The sequence below is a fragment of the Pelodiscus sinensis genome, chromosome 2, assembly GCF_052426305.1.
Source record: "Pelodiscus sinensis isolate ZL-2025 chromosome 2, ASM5242630v1, whole genome shotgun sequence".
In the NCBI taxonomy this organism is placed as follows: Eukaryota; Metazoa; Chordata; order Testudines; family Trionychidae; genus Pelodiscus; species Pelodiscus sinensis.
The window spans coordinates 80,094,447-80,113,454 of NC_143053.1; the positions used below are offsets into that span (position 1 = coordinate 80,094,447).

General features: G+C 42.3%; 1 protein-coding gene and 1 long non-coding RNA gene across 7 annotated transcripts in view; one reads left to right on the plus strand and one right to left on the minus strand.

The window, feature by feature from the left end:
* Positions 1-18,445, minus strand: part of RBBP8 (RB binding protein 8, endonuclease) — a 110,938-nt gene extending 92,493 nt beyond the window's left edge. For 3 of the 6 annotated variants that reach the window (XM_075920889.2, XM_075920888.2, XM_075920884.2), the window contains exons 1-2: positions 7,039-7,152; positions 2,495-2,614 (exon numbers count right to left, since the gene is read on the minus strand). The gene's annotated coding sequence lies outside the window, so the exon portion shown is untranslated. Of the gene's footprint in view, positions 1-2,494; positions 2,615-7,038; positions 7,165-18,255 lie in introns of those variants that run through there. The other 3 variants (XM_075920886.2, XM_075920885.2, XM_075920887.2) reach the window with 3 other exon arrangements.
* Positions 7,325-9,458, plus strand: LOC142827105 (uncharacterized). The gene is made up of 2 exons (XR_012901528.2): positions 7,325-7,683; positions 9,323-9,458. It is a non-coding gene; the product is annotated as an uncharacterized LOC142827105 (long non-coding RNA).
* Positions 18,446-19,008: the final 563 nt, after the last annotated feature.

The window sequence follows — 19,008 nt, forward strand, 5'->3', positions numbered from 1 at the left end:
ACTGTTATTCCCATGGGCCACAATGCTTGGGGGAGGGGAAGAGGTGGAGTAGAAAAGAGATCAGGAGAGGGAAGAACAGGGAAGAGACAGAGCCTGGGGTGAAGAGGGTTGTCTCGGCCATTTACCAAGCTGGGGGCAGGGTCACATGACCTGTAGTCCCCTTGAACTCCTTCACTAGTCACTTTGCAGCCATGAACGAAATACAAAGCCTACTGCCTATCATTGTCAAAGTGTGCTAATTTAATGACCATCGTTCACCTTAAAAGCCTGATAAGTTCTAAATATCTTGCCAAATGCTAAAAATTATTAAATAATAAGAGTTAGATTATTTTTTAAAAAAAGACAGCTAACAAATTCAACTTACAGTAAGGATAATCTAATTCTTGATTATGCAAAACTATCTTATGCTTCCCATATTTTACAATTTGAAAATACAATACAATTTTGTATAAAGGGGCTGTCTAAAAAAATGCCATAAGTTATATATGTGTATATCTTAATGCATATAATTCTAGGGATAAGCCCAGAATGCTCATTCCTAAAGTAGGAACTGGGAAGTCACATAAAGACCAACAGTCTTATTTCTAATAGTTATCACTACATTCTACCACCAGGAATAAGATTTGTGTCCTCACAGGAGGTTGGTCCCAGAATTTACAAATACCCCAAAATCCATGAGGATCTTGAGATCCATCAAAGTCACAAAGAGTTCTGTTTCTCTGCACTGAATCAAACTTCTCTCAGATTCCAGCAATATAATTCAGATGGAGTCAGACTGAAAGGTAAGTCCAACCTACCGCTGCTTCTGGTGCTTTATGAGAGATTTCACAGTGCAGAGGATTTCCTTAGGTAATCAAGATAGGAAACAAGGTGCTGGGGTTAGAACTGCTCTAGAACTCAGAACTGGATTAATTCTTGGTGCTGACACAGATGTGTGATATTGGAATAGCCATGCAATCTCTCAATTGTGGAACTGGGGGATAATTATTTTTCCTCTCTCACATCCTTGGCATGTCTCTTTACATTGTAAACATTTGGGGGTCAGCAACTGTTTCTTATATGCTTGCACAATACCTAGCCACAATAGGTTCTGATCTTGGTTATTACTGTTCCATAATACAAATAATAAATAGGAAGAATAACCCCCCTCGTGCTTTTGAATTATTCTTAATGGTTTTGTCCAACCATGCTGGAGACTGACTTTTAAGATCTGCAATTGGAAGAGGCCAGGGATCCCCGAGATGAGGTAAAATCCAAAGCTTCTCCTCATAACAGCGAGACCTGGGAATAACCAAGCAGCAATGTACAAGTGCATGAGCTACCTAAACGTAAGTATTGAAGCTGAAACGTCTCACACAAACAAAAGGTTTCCTAAACTCTTCGCATTAAAAAGGATCATTCAACGATTTGAGAGCTAACCTAAGATTTGTCATCTGATGAAGTGGGCTGTACCCACGAAAGCTCATGATACCATCTACATCGGGGTGGCCAACCCATTAAATGAAGAGAGCCAAAACAGCGGCAAAAAAAATGTGAAGAGCCACACCAGAATTGTTGAGCAGGAAAAAAAGGTACACTGCCCCTTTAAAAGCTACGGATTAGGCTTTTTAGCCACAGCAGGCTCCTCTGGCCGATGCCATCTTGCCAAAGCCATTTTGCCACGCCAGACAGCTCTCCTGCACCTGGTGAGCACAGGGAGCCAGGGGCCGTTTGTAGGGCGCATGGGGTGGCTTTGCAAGCCGCACTTTCAGGGGTGAAGAGCAGCATGAAGTGAAAATCAGGGTTCCACGAGAAAATTCCATTACAAAAACATTTTATGATTTTTTAAAAAAAATTAATATTTAACCATTTATGAATTTTATTGAAAACAATTTTCATTTTTGTTTTCCACAATAAGTGTCCCTGTGTGATGCCAGCTTAGCTAGAGAGTGGGGATGATGATGTCACTACTCAGTACTGTGTGCGCAGTCAGTCAGTGGTGTAATCCGCTTGTTAAATAGAACCGTAAATCCCTGTCACTCTCAGGGAGCGTGGATCATGTGGGTGACTGAATACGAATAAACTAGTGTCGTCGATAGTTATTATTATCCTTACTTATTTGTGGTGTGCTTTTTCAGCTCCATATATAAGACTATTAGGGGTTCTGCAAAATTCTTTCGAGTTTAAAAGAGTTCCGTGGCCAAATAAAATTGGGAAACACTGCTCTACCACATACTTTCTATATTACTTTGGGCAAGCCACTTAGCCTCTCCGTCTCTCACTTCCCCATCACTAAAATGGGATATTAGTACTCTTTATTTTACAGCAGTATCTGAAGATAAATACATGTAAAAGAAACTGTGAGAATGCTCAAAATGTGCATCTTGCAGAGACATTGGACAGCCTCAACCTGTTTTGGCTCTTGGAGATTGAATTACGTGACCTATTTCACTGGCTATAAGTTTCAAGTTAGCTAAGGTTCTCATATTAAACAATTCGACAGAAAACAAATTACCTTTTAGAATTAGGGATTACTAGTCACCAACCGAAGTCATGATAGCAGTCTCCATGCATCTTCACAGCTGAAATACTTTGCTTTGAGCCATCACACACGCTTCTTTGTGGAACCCATTGCCTAATAACATTAGGAATCTCTTTTACATATATGTTTTCACTAGCTTTTAAATAGAGGTACCTGAAAAACCACTTCTCCATGAGCAATCAGGAAAATGGAGATAGCAAGGGTGCACCATTCTAACAGCCTTAGATTTGAATACCTAGTCATTCATAAAACAAAATACAGGACTATGTAGCACTGTAGATGGTTTATTAGATAATGAGCTTTCGTGGGCCAGACCCACTTCCTCAGATCAAATAGTGGAAGAAAATAGTCACAGCCATATATACCAAAGGATACAATTAAAAAAAAGTGAACACATATGAAAAGGACAAATCACATTTCAGAACAGAAGGGGGATGCGGGGGGGGAGGGGGGGAAGGAAGGTGAATGCCTGTGAGTTAATGATATTAGAGGTGGGGAAGGGTAAATGTCTGAGAGTTAATAGTATTAGAGGTGATAATTAGGGAAGCTATCTTTGTAATGGGTAAGATAGCTGGAGTCTTTGCTCATGCCCCCGTGGAGAGAAAAATCCCCTTCCTCCTCCCCCCCCCCCCGCATCCTCCTTCTGTTCTGAAATGTGATTTGTCCTTTTCATATGTGTTCACTTTTTTTTAATTGTATCCTTTGGTATATATGGCTATGACTATTTTCTTCCACTATTTGATCTGAGGAAGTGGGTCTGGCCCACGAAAGCTCATCATCTAATAAACCATCTTGTTAGTCTTTAAAGTGCTACATAGTCCTGCATTTCGTTTTAGCTACACCAGACTAACACGGCTACATTTCTATCACTAGTCATTCATAGTCTTGTCATTTTTAGTTGGAGAGCATATGACTTTAGAATTTTCTTCCATCCTTGGGGATTTTCTCTAAGGTTTTTCTGCGCAAGATACCCACAAAATTCACCTGCAGTGGTACATAACACTGAAATAAAAATAAAAATAATAGTGGAACTGTTCCAAGCTCCGTCATCTTTGCAACCCCAAAATGAGATGTCACTCATGCAGATGTTCAGTACATGATCATGCATAAGCTACCTACTCTCCTGCCTCTAACAGTGTTCAGGAATATCTTTGAACAAGGTTGAGCAGTTGCATAAGCACAATGGGAATGTGATAAAATGAACAAAGCTGAGACTGGATATTAAGAACTATTTCTAAAACAGCCTTTCTGACTCTGAGAAAGAGCTTGAAACACTCAAGATGGTTTGCAGATTGCCTCCAGCAGAGAGAGGAGCAAGAATGCTACAGTCACGAATAAAGCTATCTAATGACACCCATTGTTCAAAAAAAGAAAGGCCTGATGCTTGGAGTAGATTCGGCTGTCCCACTGCATTTGCAGAATTGGGTCCCTGTTGATGGACCTCACATGTGGCTGAGTTCCATTCCTGTCCTTTTGGCTTTGTAGGTCAGATTGGGAGAATACCAACACTTTTTGTTCCCTACACATTATCTATTTGTGGCATCAAAATGAGAGGTCTTCCCAGTACACTGCAAGGAATTTTTAAGAGACGAAATGGACAATATCTTATAATGTTTTCAGCAGCAGCAGGACTAACTAAATTGATAATTTAATTATTGTAACTGTGTTAATGCTTCTTTGAGATTAATGGACAGTTCCTTCACACAGTGGTATTGGTGCTACTCTCTAGGGCTATGTCTACACAGGCGGCTTATTCTGCAAGAACATCTTGCACCAGGGTTCTTGTGCAAGAAGTCTTGCACAAGAAAACGTCCACATGGCCATGTGCGAGCTGTGCTTTTGCGCAAGAGTGCCCATGGCAGCGTGGACTGTGTCTTGCACAAGAAAGCTCTGATGGCCATTTTAGCCAAAGGGCTTTCTTGCACAAGAAATCCCTGCCAAGCATCCACACTGCCCTCCTGTGCAAGAGGGCTTACACCTGTTAAAAAAGAGCATAGCCGAACAATAAATTTCCTTGTGCAAGAGTGGGCGGGCAGTGTAGATGCTCTGCGGATAGCCTAGCAGTTACCAATTTTGGAGTGCACTAGCTTAAGAAAAGCTTTTGCAGCCAGTAACTTTCATAACGCCATGATGCTGCTGAGACTCCTGTGGACAGCTAAACCACAAAGTGCTGGAAGCCACAAGAAACTTGTCTATACTAGGGATTTCAAAGTGTAGAGGACTACATGATGAAACAATAAGCCTGGACTTATCGGTTAATCCTGTCAACTACACTAACTCCCCCTTGCTGCCTCTATATCTTTCTGTATCAGAAGCAGCAAGAGGGAAGGGGGCAACAGGAGCCTGTGAGGAGCTGATTTAAAAGCCAACTCCCCACAAGCATCAGATCCACCAGCCCCCCACTCCTGCTCCGCTGCCTCAGATAGAGTGGCAGCAGGGCGGGGGGGGGGGGCGAGAAAGGGCGAGAGCAGATACGCACAGGGAGCCAGCTTTCAAGTAGGCTCCCCATGCGTGCTGGCGCCGCAGACTTGGCTGTCCCAACCCCTTGCTGCTTCCTACAGAGGCAGCAGTGCAGGGGGAGGGTGGCTGCAGCAAAGCAACCTCTGTATCAGAGGCAGCAGCACAGGATGGCAAGTGGCGTTTTTAAACTGCCTTCTCTCACAGACCAGCTCCCACCTGCCACCCCACTCTCATAGAGAGGCAGCAAATTGGGGTGGCCGGGGCTCCCCGGGAGCGGGGCCAGGAGCGCAGTGACTGCTGGTCTCACCCTCGGGGACTATCGAATAGTCATGTAACCACTAAAACGTGATGTTAAATCACGACTATTCAATTACATGTGATTTAACATCCCTAGTCTATACAAGGTCTCCCAGCAGTAGGGATGTTAGATCACGTGCAATTGAATAGTCGTGATCTAACATCACATTTTATTGTTTACATGACTGTTTGATAGTCCACCAGGGTGGGGCCTGGAGCGCACTCTCAGGGGGCTCCCTGCCACCCCATAGTGCTACATCTCTATCAGAGGCAGCAGCACAGATGGCAGATGGGAACTGGTCACAAGGGGAGTCAGTTTAAAAACCAGCTCTCTGCAAAGATCGGCTCCACCTGCTGTCCTGCACTGCTGCCTTTGACACAGCTTGGACCGCTGTGAACAGGAACTGTTCCGCAGCAGCCTCCCCTACTCCTCCCATGCTGTTGCCTCTGATAGAAACAGCAGTGTGGGCAGAGGCAACTCCTGCCTACCTCCTCCCCACCTCTGTAGGAGGCAACAAGGGGAGGGGGAGAGAGAGGCAGGTCTGTGGTGCAGGTCCAGAGTGGCACACACAGAAAGCCAGTTTGAAAGCTGGCTCCTTACATGTATCAGCTCCCGCCCGTCACCCTTCATGATGCTCCCTATTTATCAGAGGTGGGAGTGTGGGGGGGAATGGCTCTGGTGCTCCTGGGGAACTGACTTAAAAGCCAGCTCCCCACAGGCACCAGCTCATACTTCCTCACCTTGCTGCCTCTGATACAGAGGCAGCTGGGGAGAAGGGGGGGGGGATAGAAATGCATGTCATTTACAGGATTAACCGATTAAGCCTGGGTTTATCAGTTAATCATGTAGTTGACAGTCGACATTTTTGCAGAAAAATGGTACATAAGCCACAGCCTTAGTCTGAGTCCATCAGCTTTAAGGTCATCATGAAAACCTCATGAAGTAGGTGGTACGTTTTTACAGCTTATCTTTGGAGCCAAGTCTATTACTTTTAGATGGACGCAATTTTTAACTGCATATATACCCCAGGTAGTGAACACGACAAGGAAGTTTTGGGAAGAGGGGGAGGAAAATCAATGAGTGTGGCTCTGCTTGCAGAGGTATTTAATTTTAATTTTAATTGTTTCATAAAGGTGACCTGAGATTTCCTAAGCAAAGGAGGATAGGGAATCTACTGATAAAAGCTGAAAGAACAAGCGTGTGAGATGGAGTCATCTACTAATGGGGTGAATTCTCCCCCTCTCCCTCCCCACACACACCCTGGAGCGCATACAGCTTGTATAGCCACCAAAGCTGCGCAAAGAGGACCCATCGCTCTCCTCCCAGGTGAAAGAAGCGGGTGTTTCACAAGAGCCGAAGAGGGACACCTGCATTTGCAGCCCTGTCAGTCCCCCTCCCTTACCTGCAGTGACGGGCACTGCCTGCACCCTACCAGTGGGAGCGGGGCGGAGGGAGGATTTCAGGGTCACAGGCGGCACGGGGAGGGGGGGGGGGGAGGTTACGGTTAAAGCATTTCGGGGTCGGGTTTGCGAGCACGGGGCGGTACCGCGGGGCTGATTCGGGGGGCGGGGCCCGGGCTTGCACCAGGGGGGCGGCTGGATTCTGGCGGCTGTTTGGGGGACGGAGCTTCGCCGCGGGTCTGCCCCGAGCCCGCTCGCCGCGCGTCAGAGCAGCCCCGCCCGGCTCCCGGCGGCCTCAGGGCCGGCGACACGGGAGCGGCGCGCGGGTCGCACTACCAGGGAGGGGCGCGCGCCATTACCTGGCGGCGGCTGGTTGGTCTCCGGCCACTCGGCTCAAACGGCGGGAAAGAGAAAAGCGCAGAAAGCGCCTGCGCGGCACTTCCCCCCCTACCGCCCAGGCGCCTCGGGACCGGCCAGTCACGCGAGACTCCTCCCACCTCCGGGCCAGCACTCTGAGTGGGAGGGGGTAATACTCGGAACTGAGGGGCGCGTGCCGCCCCCCCCCCCCCCAGCGCGCGTATGTGCCGCGGCTCTGGCAGTTGCAGGAAGGACAAGGCAGAGCCGCCCCCTTGGAGCCTGCAATGAAGGCTGCGGGGCGCCACTCATGTCCGCACCCCTCCCCCCGGCTTGTTAGCTCCCGCGAGGGGCTCTGCTCCAGCCCCGCGGCCTTACGGGCACAGGCCAGACGGCGACAGAGCAGAGTCGCAGGGCGGCTGGCGAAGTGGGAGGGGGTTGGGGTGCAGGGTCTGGGGGGGGGTGCAGGGGTTCATATGCGCTGGAGCAAGATTGTCAGGTGGGCTCCCTGCTCTCCCACGCCCTAGCCTGCCACTCGAAGTGGCTTCCCGGATACCAGTCCCCCAGTGGGACCAGAATCCCAAATGAATTATCTTGGTGAGCCCCCTTCAACTATGAAAGGAGAACGTGCACTCTGGTTGCTCTCCCAGGTAACAATTATTTACACTGGGCTTGGTGATAACATCACTTTTATTTACTAAGTACAAGCAGTAGCATTTAAGTGGTAATAAGTGAGAACAGGCAAAGTAGATTATACACTTAAGATAACAGAAAACACTTAGTTAATTCTAACACTGAAACCTTAATACAAACTCACCCTAAAACTGTTACTTTCCCAGCTAAGCCTTCAAACCAGGGAAGTCTCTTTTTCCGGGGGCGGAGGGGGGGGGGGTGTCTTTGGTTCATTCCTTGGGTGTGGGATGCCAACCAGCCAAATACCTGCTAGTTTCCCATTGTTTTAAAAATTTGCACTTTTGTATGAGAAGTTACCTGGCCAGTCCCTACCAGGTAGGAAGTCCTGTGGCTTCCTGAGACCAACCACTGCTAAATCTTAAGGACAAAAAAGGCAATTTACAGATGATTGTCCAGACATTGAGGCATCCCAGCATTGGAACCATCCTTGGTAGCTTTCCTTTGCACATTTAAACCATAAAGCATTCTATATGCCATATGTCTAATTTTACACACAAGAATGCTATCTACACCAAAATAAGACAAACAGATCCAGTGGATTATGATGCAGAGATTGATAGGTTATATAAGGCAATTTGTCCCAATCATCTTTGAATCATTTATATTTGTGTCCATAAGTCCATTTCATACAACACGGGGTGGGGGAGGAGTCTGTCACAAGTTATATATGTCTTAATGTATTCAATACTGGGTTTTACTTCTTTCACCTTATTTCATCTTTGGACTGTTAAATTACTCAGTGTCATACTTGAATGCTTAAATCACTAGAACAGTGAAACTCAGACCTCTGGGTCTGAAATCATATTAGCGGTCAGCATTACCTAGCGGCCACAGTATTGTGAATTCATTGTTTAATTTACTATAGCTTAGGGGGTAGCCAAGTTAGTCTGTACAGGAAACATGTTTTGTTAGTCTTTAAAGTGCTACCAGACTATTCGTTGTTTATTAAGTTTATCATTTACTATAGTTCTTTATGTCCATATTTAAATAGTATGATGGGAAATGCTTAGTTTTATATACAGTTCTCACAGAAAAATGACTGACCAATTATTTTATAAAGTAGAGGGGGTTAAGAACATAGTAAAAGCATTGTGATTGGTTAATAATTAAATCAGTGTTTTATTATGATGTGCTGCAAAGAGCTGAGCCTCTTGCCGCTTAGGAGTCTGTGTGACTATTGCTGCACTAGAAAGTAAAGATGGAGATAAAGTATCTACATCACAAATAGATCTAAAACCAAGATACTTTCTGCAATATTGTCAGATTATAATAGAAACTGACTTGACATGCATACGCTTTAAATTTCCACGATGCTGAAAATATTACAAAGTCTCTATAAGGATTATACTAGTCTTTAAAGTGCTACATAGTCCTGTATTTTGCTTCAGCTACACCAGACTAACACGGCTACATTTCTATACCTATTACAAGGTCTTTGAAAATCTTTCTAGCCATTTTCCTTCTTCTCAAAGAGTGTTCATTTAATAACTTTAACAAAACTGTACTTGACTTTAGCACATCAGCTACTATAGTAGAGATTTTTGTGTATTCCTTATCTCAAAGCCTTCTGAAATATGCTATGTTTTTCTTTTAAAGTCTTCAAGTTTTGAGAGTTCAAGACCAGGACTAGGAGTTCAGGACTTTGCTGACAGCTTCTGCATACTGAAAAAAGAAAGCTATCCTTGAATTTTTGCTAATCTCTGATATGCACCAATAAAAAAAAATCACCTTAGTGCTAAGTCATTAATGCTACTATAAGTCATACTCATGTTTTAGTCTACAAAGCTGCTCAGGAAAAATTATACATTGTCATGTTTGGACTCAGATTTCTTAGAAGTGAACTGATTAGTAAAATTAATTATGTCTCACTTCTCCTAAGTATGAGAAAATAAAGTTCTCACAGAAAGGTTTCAAGTGCTTCTCAAAGTTCATGGAAGTAGGACACTGTTCATATATTTGCAGAAAACCTTGTAGTGCAATTATGTAGTGTGAGCTGTAAAATTCAAACTTAATTCTGAATTTGTTTCCTTCCAATTACTGTATATATTTATAGCTAATGAATTAATACTGCAAAGAGGCATCTAAGTGGCCCAGTAGAATTTTTAAAAACAGAAATTTATCTGCTAAGTTTATGATGGGAAGTACATAGCGGTCTGCAAAAAGCATTGCAATAAACAGAACAAATCACTATTTTATTAAAATTTGTAATTACAAATAACTTATGCAGGTTGTTTTTCCCTATTAGCTGCATGGTCCCAATTCTCTCAGGCTATGTCTAGACCAGCCTAGGTCTGGTCCCAATTCTCTCAGGTTACGTTCTATTTTCGAAAGCAGATATGCAAATTCTGCAGGAATTTGCATATCTTCTTCCGATCTCACTTTCGAAAGCGAAAGTAGTCTGGATGCATTTTTTTCAGAAAACTCCCCTTTTTTTGAAAAAAAATCTTCTTTAAAAAATGAAGGTTATGTGGGATTTTTTTTTCCGAAAAAGGGTTTTTTTCCTGAAAAAAAAAAAAAACCAGATCCAGACTACTTTCACTTTCAAAAGTGAGATCGGAAGAAGATATGCAAATTCCTGCAGAATTTGCATATCTTTCAAAAATAGCATGTAGTTTAGATGTACCCTTAGGCTACGTCTAGACTGGCATGATTTTCTGCAAATGCTTTTAACAGAAAAGTTTTTCCGTTAAAAGCATTTGCGGAAAAGAGCATCTAGATTGGCACGGACGCTTTTCCGCAAAAGAACTTTTTGCGGAAAAGTGTCCTTGCCAATCTAGACATGGTTTTGTGCAAGAAAGCCCCGATTGCCATTTTTGCAATCGGGGCTTTTTTGCGCAAAACAATACCGCATTGTCTACACTTTTGCCCGAACGGGAGCAGCATAGCATTTCCGCAAGAACACTGACAATCTTACATGAGATCGTCAGTGTTCTTGCGGAAATTCAACTGGCCAGTATAGACAGCTGGCAAGTTTTTCCTTTGCCAGTCTAGATGCAGTCTTGCTGTTTTTTAAGGTAGTTGAACTGCACTGACTTAATTTGGGTTACTCTTAGTAACGGATACTAAAGTATAATAGTGCTTGAAAATTACATTATTTTCCCTCCCATATCACCTTTCCACTAATGAATCATTTATTCGATTTTCTGCAGAAAAATCTGACCCATGGTGACAAAGTTGTCCACAATTTACTGAGTAGGTACCTGAGTAATTACATTACTGAAAAGCATGGTATTCCAAATTAATTTACACTAGAAGTTTACATTAATTAGTTTAACTGGAACGCCATATCATTCATCTAACACAAGTAAATATGCAAACCTAGACAATAAAACTGTGGGAAAACAGACCAGCATTGTTGCACTTGAACAGATTAAAAAGTTTCTGTGGACTCATGGCCCATGTCCAGATTACAAAGGAACCCTTTGCATGACACATTAACCTTGGTGTTAGAATACTTATCTAAAAACAACTCAGAAACAGGAGGTGGAATTTAGTTAAATACCAATGTTGAGTGCTCTCTGGTCTAAGATGTTTACTCTTGCTGTTAATATGGATCTGTTAGTTATCAGTTATAGGTTAACTAGAAGATTTATCTGGTGTCCTTAACTTGATTTTTGGAAAAGAAAATGAAAATGTACATGCTTCATTTGAATTGTTCCTCTGAGGTGGGGCTGGGGATGAGGAGTTCAATATGCAAGCTGCCCAGAGGAGAAAGAGGAGTACCCCAGCTCTCTCTGACTGCAGCAGCATGGGGCCAGGTGTGAAGCACCTCTCTGTGGTTACTGCAGCTCCAGCAGGCACAGCTAGAGGAGGGGTGCATGTCCCCTGGCTTGGGCAGGTTCAGGTTTGTCTGTTCCCTGTGCTCCCCAGCCAAAGTGAGGAATGCAGAAAACTGCACTTTCCCCTTGCTTCCTGACTAACGGGAACAGCCAGCAATACTCCCATGCAAATCGGGGCAGGGTGAGGTTCAGCACCCTCCCTAAAAGGTAGCTGGTGGGGAGAGGCTTAGGGTTTGGGTTGTCCCAGACTGGGGAGAGGCACCCTCCCCCTGGCAGCCCATTTCACCTGCCTAGTGATTCTGTCTCTTTTTCTGTATGGTTTTATGAGAAGCAGTTCCATTCCAGGCACCCCTCATTTTCTTGATGCAAGCAAACTCTGACCTTGCTTTAAGGTATGATAAGAGGAAGCTACATACCAAAATTTCGTAGTTTTGTGGGCACAATGCACTTCTTCAGGGTTGTGCCCACAAAAGCTCATGATACTCAGAGTCATACATATATATATTTTTGTTAGTCTCTAAGGAGCTAAAGGACTACTCTTTTTTTTAAAGTTACAGACTAACACGGCTGCCCCTTTGAGACATTTAGGAGCAGTTTTTGAACAGACACACAGGGCAAGTCTACACTAGCCCCCTAGTTCAATCTAGGGAGGCTAATGAGAACGACCAAAATTGCAAATGAAGCACGGGATTTAAATATCCCACGCTTCATTAGCATGTTCACGGCCAGTCGCCATTTTAGAAATTGACTAGCCCGAAGTAACTGCCTGTGTCTACACGGGGCAGTGAAATGGGATTCCGAATTAAAGCCCTAAATCGAATTAGCTGTTAAACTTCATTCCAGGAGGAATAACAGCTAATTCGATTTAGGGCTTTAATTCGGAATCCCATTTCACTGCCACGTGTAGACACGGGCAGTTTCTTCGGGCTAGTCAATTTCTAAAATGGCGACCGGCCGGGGACATGCTAATGAAGCTCGGGATATTTAAATCCCGTGCTTCATTTGCAATTTTGGTCACTTTCATTAGCCTCCCTAGATCGAACTAGGGGGCTAGTGTAGAAATACCCATAGACATAGTCTCTCAAATATACAGTAGATATTAGTATCCTTGTTACTGGGTGGATTTACCAACAATTTTGTCAAGCTATTAGTTGAAATACTATTCTTTCATTGGTCCTAGAAGCACTAATATAATGAAAAGCCTGTTATTGCACCAGTAGCTTAGGTGCTGCATGAATGTTTAGTAGGCATTCTTAGAACATTACGTGGACCTATAGATAAGGTGAGGGTGCAGTACAGCTATGGCAGGTAACTCAGAATTCCTTGCTTTTATTAACTTAAATTTACATGGAAAAATTAACAACTTTGAATTACATATCTTAAGTAACTGGAAAAATCCACATTTGAATTTTATTTTGCCCTTTAAAATGCTTTCTTTTGACTTTAAAAGGTGTGTATGCATGTTAGTGCTCATAAAAGCCACTGGCTCAACCACTCTAGCAAATGAAATACTCTATTTATCCACATAAGTTAAGTACATTTCTTCCCACTGCACTTCCAGTGTGTTTTGACCTCCCTGACCTGGAGGATCCACATCCAAGGTAAATATGTAATTCATTTTCCAGGCCAATTAATACTTTGGTCTTTCTATTAAGACAGTCCATAAGGATGTCCATTAATCTCAGTTCTATTGGTGCTTTTGTAGCTAGTCTTTTTCCACAGGGCATTGGACTGAGATCACCAAACCATCAAGTGATGGAAACAGCAGATGGCATTTGACCAAACAGACTAGAAACTGGCAATCGCTGAGCCACTCAATTTCCTCTGTTAAGCAGCAGATAGATAGAGTTCTTGTTTCCAGCTCTGTGGTACTGACAGCAGTTGCTCCTGGTGGAAGGAGTGATTCCACCACCATCATTTGATTCTATTCCAGGGTTTTTCCAAGCACTTTTGAAGACAAGTCAGCATCAGTTTTTCAATTTTTCTTTCTAGCACAGTGGACAAACATGGACAGAGAAAATGCTGGATGGGTGTTCCCTCCCTGTCCACATGCCTTAGGAATGAGTTATATCATGCCAGTTTAATGAACATAAGTCATAGGACTTTACAGGCACATCTAAACTACATTCCTCTTTCAAAAGGAATGTAAATGAAGCTGATCGAAAATTCAAATGAAGTGCGGACTTACAAATCTCGTGCTTAATTTGCATAATCGCGTGAGAGTGCTTCTTCGAAAAAGAGTTTTTCAAGAAAGAAACCGCAGTCTAGATGGGATTCTTTTGGGGAAAAATAAAAACCCTTTTTTGAAAGAACCTGTACTCATTTTTTCAGGAGTACAGGTTCTTTCGAAAAAGTTTTTTTCACCCCCCAAAACTCCATCTACACTGCAGTTTCTTTTTTGAAAAACCCTTTTTTGAAAAAATGCTCACACGATTATGCAAATGAAGTACAAGATTTGAAAATCCACGCTTCATTTGAATTTCTGATTGGCTTCATTTACATTTCTCTTTCGAAAGAGGAATGTAGTTTAGATGTGCCCTACATTACTAACACTGATAGGTAGCATCATCAGCCTACAGTTATGTAGTGCCCAGACCTGAACATACTCAATGCCAAGTGTAGCACTTATTACAGTGATTTCAATGTGATTACTTAAGGTAGGAATAACTATACGTGCTAGATGGACCAGATCCATAATTACTTTTAAAGCAAAGGGCAAGTTAATACTACCATGCTATAATGCTGTTGGTGGAGATGCATTATACGAACGGGAGAGACTGTCTCATCAGCATAATTACTCCATCAGTGTGAGAGGTGAAAGCTGCTGCCAGGAGTAGGGATTTTAAAATGTGTTTACATGTAAAGTGGAGGGGAGGCAGCTTTTAAGCTGGCTCTCTGCAAGTCCTGGTTCCTGCAGCACTGCCTGCTCCCATTCCCCGAGTGTTGCTGCATTGGGGTGGAGTGGCAAGTGGGAGCCAGTGGTGACAACACTGTCTGCTCAACCCCCACTCTGCTGTCTCTGATATAGAGGCAACGGGGAATGGGCAAAGCTGCAAGTAACCATGAAGGTTTACCAATAAGCCCAGGCTCACTGGTTAACCATTTACATTATCGTATCCCCATTTTTCCTTACCAGTTTGATCCTCTTCATTGATTACACAATTATTATTCCTCTGTCTTACCATTGGAGCTTAACTTGGAATATTTGGCAAGCATGCCTCATCCAAAGACTAAGTAGAAGAGTGACAGATTTTGGTAATAATAGTGTATGTTAACATCAGACACAGACCAGAGAGAAGAATCAAAAGTGCAAAATATGTTACTGTGCAGTTGTTCTAATGGCAGATTTGATTTACCCCAGCTTTGCAAAATCATAAACATTTACTCTCATCCTTTATTAAGATGTTAGAACTTTAACAGGAAAACCTACCCCACTATATAATACTTACCTTTCCATCACTCTCACACCAATATTCCCTCTAATTTTTCCATCCACGTGCAGAATACATTTTGTAAGGTGCACTGAGGCATGATGTGCACCACAAATAGAAACACATGCTGCTGACTATGGATGCTCTACTAATCAGCTGGGTGGCACCTGACTCTCTCCTGGGTGGCCTCCCAAGCACTCAGCTTACAGGGAACATTCCCTTTCACCTGTCCAAAAAAACCCTCAAACCAAAAAAAGGCACTCTGAATGAGTGGGAAAGTATCATTTGAAAGTCTGATTTATTTAATTGGAATTTTTAAACTGTACTGTGTTCTAGTGCTCTAACTTTGGAAAATGAAGGGCTACTGGCGTAATTTATAGTCTATAAGGTAACCCCCTCAAAACTATAGAGTATATTACAGTGTGAACTCTGCTTGATGATAGCCATTTCAATATAACAGTGCTGCAGGCATATACAAGTAATACACGGCTGTGAGGAGAACACAATAATAATACTTTGAACTTCTATTGTGGTTGTCATCTAAGGATCTGAAAATGCTTGGGAGATATTAATTAATTAATTATACCTTAGAACAACCTTGCAAAGTTTTACCACTGTTATTTAACAGATAGGGAATTTAAAGAGTAGAAGGCTAGGTTCTGATTGCAATGGAAGTTGAGCATGCTCAGTACTACACAAACAGTGCTCTGCACTTTGCAAGTTTAGGGTATGCCTACTCTGTACTATGGGATAAGGTTGAATTACGGTGTGCATCTTCATCTACGTTAATTGCGCAGCTGAATTCAAAGTACCTTAACTCGACTATTGGAGCTGTCCACACTGCAGGAAGTGAAAGGGAGCACACTCTCCCTTCAACTTCCCTTAATCCTTGTGGAAGCAGGACTACCCACATTGACCGGAGTGCTCCTCTCAGTTCAAATTAGCATGTCTTCACTAGACTAGCTAATTTGAACCCTGAAAGATAAACAGTGGCAGCTTCAATCTTCTTTGTAGTGCAGACATACCCTTACTTACCTAAAGTGGAACAAGAAAACCACTGATTTATCTATACAGCACTCATCACTATGATGTGTCTACTAGAAAATAATGCCATGCAATTGCCATAAACTAGAGAGCTGTGTCTACACTGGGCCACTTGCTTTTCTGGAAAAGCAATGATGATCTACTGTAAAATTGTCAGTGTATTTCCGGAAAAACTATGCTGCTCCCGTTCGGGCAAAAGTCCTTTTCCGGAAAAACTGTTCCGGAAAAGGGCCAGTGTAGACAGCACAGTAGTCTTTTCCGCAAAAAAGCCTCGATTGCGAAAATGACGATCGGGGTTTTTTTCCGGAAAAGCTCGTCTACATTGGCCATGGATGCTTTTCCGGAAAAAGTGCTTTGTGAACTTACCACCCAACACTATGGCTGTGTCTACATTGGCAAGATTTTGTAGTGCCTACACTGTCTACACTGGCCGTGAGTTCTTGCGCAAGAACACTGACATTCTAATGTATGAAATCAGTGCTTCTTGCGCAAGAACTATGATGCTCCCACTCAGGAATAAGCCCTTTTGAGCAACTGTTCTTGCGTAAGAGGCCAGTTTAGACAGGTAACATGAATTTCTTGTGCAAGAAAGCCCTATGATTAAAATGGCCATCGGAGCTTTCTTGCGCAAGAGAGCATCTACACTGGCATGGATGTTCTTGCGCAAAAGCACATCTCTTGTGCAAAGGCACATGCCAGTGTAGACACTCTCTTCTGGAAGAGTTTTTGCTCAAGAACACTTCCGCAGAAGAGTTCTTGTGCAAAATCATGCCAATGTAGACGTAGCCTATAGGCATAATATTTATATTTTTTTGGAAAAATATTCTTAATATACAGATTCCCTTAATGTTTTTACAATTTTTTCAGCAGCAAGGACACTTACAGATTTTTTAGCCTCTAAAAATGAATAAATTTTTCTAAACAGTATTCTTACACTCCAGGAGACTGAGAAGCGTTTCCTTTTGCTGTTCCATTTTCCCCGCACTTTGGAGAAAACATCTTGTTTTATCAAGAAGACATGGTGCTGCCAACGAGAAGGTCACGTCATCCTGTCATTCACAGCATTTTTTGTGATGTTCAGGAAACCTATTTACTGACATTCTATCACAGAGTAATAAAGATAACTGTTCACTTTTATATCAACCTGGAGTTCCAATGTAGTAAACATTCGCTAGGATGAGAATTCCTGTTGTGAGATTATTTTCAATTCTCCTATTCTCTGTATAGCTCATTCCCATAAACTGCTCCAAAACAGAGTCCACTAGGTACAAAAGTTTCACTAGATCTCATGTAAGACCTGTAGTTATTTCTCTAAAGATACACTCAAATAAGCTTCCCAGGGACAGGGAAGTGGTTTTAGGATTGTTTTCAAAAGTAAAGTTACATAGATGATAGGAAGATTCACATTTACTTCAGCTTAAGACTTATTTGTCCTAACAGGCATGACAAAACCTGTCTTCATTCCTTTCTATTCAGCTAAGTACTTCTGAGCGCCAGTAGTTAATCAGTGACCAGATTCCATAAGCCTTTGTTTTCTATACTGTTTTTATTCTTCTTATGTGACACAACCTGTGAATATACTCAGATTCCAGACACTCACAATTTTCAGGGCTGTATGAATCTGGAGTTCTGACTTGGGCTTTATTTATATTGCAACTGTGAATTACTTTAAATATGTTGTGATGTGTAATAAGTAAGTGTCTTACATATAAGAAACAGCAGGCTTCTTAACATTGACCACTAAGTCAGTTATGGTTATTCTAACTCAAGCTTTTTGAATTAACTTATTCCATAAAACTGGAAAGTTTTAAAGTTGGTCTAAGAAGCAATATAACAGTATCAACCCTGTGTGCTTGTATAGCACAGGGCCATTGTGGCAAAGTACAGTTAGATATTATCACCACATTTTACAAATAAGAAAACTAACACAGAGAAATAAGTGACTTTTCCAAGTCCCCCACCAAGTAAACTGCAGAACCTCGATAGGGATTCAGGGAGTACTTGTCTCCCACTCCTGCATTTAGTCTAATAGATGACACTCTCTATTAAATATTATATAGGCAGAACAGCTGATGTTCAGCTACATAGAGAAGTGTCAAAAGTTATACATACAAAAATGTTGTCACCAACAACCACCGAAGCTGGAGTTAGTGGTATTTAGATGCATTAAAAGAAACAGCAACTCTACATCTTTAAGTTAAATGTGGTAACATTGATTTTCTAAATTGGGTTTCTTACCCAAGTTCAACATTTTAAAAAGACTTTTAAAACTCACCTTTTTTTAAGTGTGAAAAGTTCTGTTCTTGATTGGGAATGCTGAATATTTCCTGCTGACTTTTCCTCAAGTTATAAATCTCAGGCATAAATATCAGACTGTGGACCACACTAGGGAATGCTGAGAAGAGATCTGCTGTACCTAAGATACATACAATGTGCAATGGATAACCTAATATGTCTTTCATTTAACTGGCTGGGCAGGTTTCTACATTCTGTAGAACATGGAATCATACCAGAATTTGTTGGCATAATAGGCCTGTCAAACCGGTTCCTCAGCAGACCAGGAACCTGTCCAACCAGTCTGCATCAAAGGCTAGCCCAACATGCTGTAGCTCAACTCAGTTCAGTTAGGCTTTATAGATGGTAAATTATTCACGCTTCAATCAACTCTCATCATACTACTTTAATAGAATGATGTAGCCTCCAGCAAAATAATTTATCAAGGGCTGGGGGTATGATATATCCATGTCACCTACAGCAAGATCTTATTCTCAATTATCTTTCACTACATATGTAGAAGATGCACTAGTGTAAAAGGTTTGCCTTTTATTGGCATCAATACAGAGAAAAACAGGGAAGAAAACCATTTATTTTAAATAAATAACATAGGTGTATTATAATTAGATGACAGTAAATCTTCACCACAAGCAAACAAAACATCAAGGCCAAATCCTACTTTACTCTAGACCCCTTCAAGGATTCTAAACTGTTCTTTGCAAATGTGATGCAGGGGAGGAGAGGGAGGAGAGGG